At 38.1% G+C, this 2,360-nt stretch overlaps 1 long non-coding RNA gene across 1 annotated transcript; it reads left to right on the top strand.

The window, feature by feature from the left end:
* Positions 1-308: 308 nt before the first annotated feature.
* LOC143751441 (uncharacterized) lies at positions 309-1,355 on the top strand. The gene is made up of 3 exons (XR_013207216.1): positions 309-364; positions 490-602; positions 1,011-1,355. It is a non-coding gene; the product is annotated as an uncharacterized LOC143751441 (long non-coding RNA).
* The last annotated feature ends 1,005 nt before the right edge of the window (positions 1,356-2,360 follow it).

Here is a 2,360-nt window from a genome sequence, read left to right on the forward strand (position 1 = left end):
CTGCTCGATCAGTTTAACATGCGCCCTGTCACAAGCGCAGCGGTTCATCTACATTACCAGAGAGAGACAATTTTACTCACTGATCAAATAAGACTTTGCAGGACAAAGATTATCTTTGGACGCGGTGCTATGGTACTTGATAAAGGACAAAAGGGACAGTTGTGAGTTCACGGTCTGTACATACTATGGCTGACTCAGAGCAGGAGCATCGATAAGAGGACTCGTTAACGTCGAGGGCATACAATATCGATGGATCGTAAAATTTAGAACCGGTTCTCGAGTGGAACCGGTTTTCGATTCCCATCCCTAGTGACGACAGACAAGAGGATAAAGCTTGCTGAGGATATAGCCAAAGCTTTTAAAGGTAAACTGAGAATTCAACAGAATTCTAATGCATTTCTATGCAAATTATTATACATATATTGAAACATGGATACAAAAGTGTTAATCATTGGTTAATTTTATATTAATTCTTCTTCCCTTTCAAAGATCCTCTGATAAAGCAGTCTTCAAATACTACAAGCCCCAGTTGCAGAAAATGAGGAGAAGTGATCGTCTACTTGAAGATGAAGATATGACATTCAAACTCTTCTGTTTCTTCGGTTTGTTGTGGTTTTCAATCTTTCTGAAAAATAACTTCGCAGAGATCTTTGATGCCAGAAATAATTAGACTTTATTTTCGAACGCCGTTCCGTTCCATAGAACGACGCTCTAACGCTCTGGCCCTGCGGCCCACTGGCCCTGGCCTTCCAGCGCGCTCCCGAGTATATTTTGGTTCAGAGTTATATACATGCATCTTCTTCCAAAGAAGGTAACACACCCTATAGATAGTTTTGGGTAAAGGTCTTTTACCATGTGACTTCTCAGAATAGAATTTTCTGCAGCAAACAACATTCCATTCAAGGTCTTTCACATACACAGAGGAAATCCAAAGTCACAGACAGAAGAAATAATTGTGTCCAAATATATAGCAAAATTACTTTTTTTCTAAATAATAAAATCTTCAACAGGTTCAGCCATTTGTAGGCCTAAGTTTGTAAATAATGCATTATTCACTTCTGCACATTATTTTTCTGAAACTTTTTTTTTCTGAAAATTGCATTGTGATGCTTATTTAGTGATGTAAAATTCATAGTGTACTTTTCAGTAATACATGTATAACTGAAATGTTCTACAAAAAATATATAAATATAGCTCTGCCATAGCATTTCACTGATCTTTTTAATTTATTTTTATTTCCTTTTTTATTCTTATGTAATTTACACAAGATACTATATTAAAGTTTTCTTGATTTTCAAAGTCTGTGCATGTCTTAATGTTTATATTTAATTATTTTTGCACTTTTAATATACCATTTTAAATACTGAATAAAACATTTTTATAATAAGCTATTAGTGTAATGCTAATACACTTTTAATGCTATTTAAATGTTTTTGAAGTACATTAAAATTATGCTTCACATATGTGACCCGTCACAGAAACCAGGGACACAAGTCGGCAGCACAACTTTCGAGCAAAATGAGAAAGAAGAGTTTTTTTTCAAAATTGGTGATTTTCAATTTTTTGGAGAATCTGTTAATTGAAATCACGAAGAAGCCTCTCCATGTTTGAGATAGCAGTATTGGTATATTTAAAAGCTTACATTTTGAGGTTGAAATCGGCTTGTTTTCGGAGATTCTAGCATGCAGTAGGGGCGTGGCGTGTCATTGTCTGTGTGTATTTCCATACTGAATAACCCGGCGCTTTTGCCCCCGCCCTCCAAGTCAACCACATGGCTACTTATTATGCTGTGCTCTGGCCAGCTCTCTCTGATATCAAAATTCAATGAAGATGGATGCCGCAAAGATTGTCGCAGACGAGATGAACCGTCTGGCAGTTACACCGAAAATGTTTTCGCCGCACTTCGTGGGCTCGGGAAACTGAACCGGAGGTATGGGCGCAGCGCGCTCGCCCTCAGTGCTTCAATACGGCGGCTCGGCTCGCTGACAGCGGTGGCTGGCTGTTTCATATGTGACGGAGAATCGAAATAGAGGATGCAGTTAAGACCTTTGCTGCTGCGATGAAGGCCTGCCGTGCGTGTTTCTGAAATGTAAGTTAAGCTTCATTTGCTCTTTAGTCGTTATTTAAGATGCTGAACCTGCTGATGATATAATGTGCTTGCGGACATTTCATTTGTGTGTGTATACGCACATAAGAAAGTGGTGTAAAGAGATTTGCAACAGTAATTTGAGGAGGTGAAATGTGATTATTTGGAAAATTGCAGAAATGACTGCTTAAAGAAAAATGCCAGCAGGCATTTGCCTCCTACATAAACTTTAATATTGTTGACATTTTGGGCACACGAGCGTTGCGTACTATTT

Source organism: Siphateles boraxobius, unplaced genomic scaffold (assembly GCF_051911475.1).
Source record: "Siphateles boraxobius isolate OS27281-9 unplaced genomic scaffold, OSU_SipBor_1 26, whole genome shotgun sequence".
NCBI classification, from domain to species: domain Eukaryota; kingdom Metazoa; phylum Chordata; class Actinopteri; order Cypriniformes; family Leuciscidae; genus Siphateles; species Siphateles boraxobius.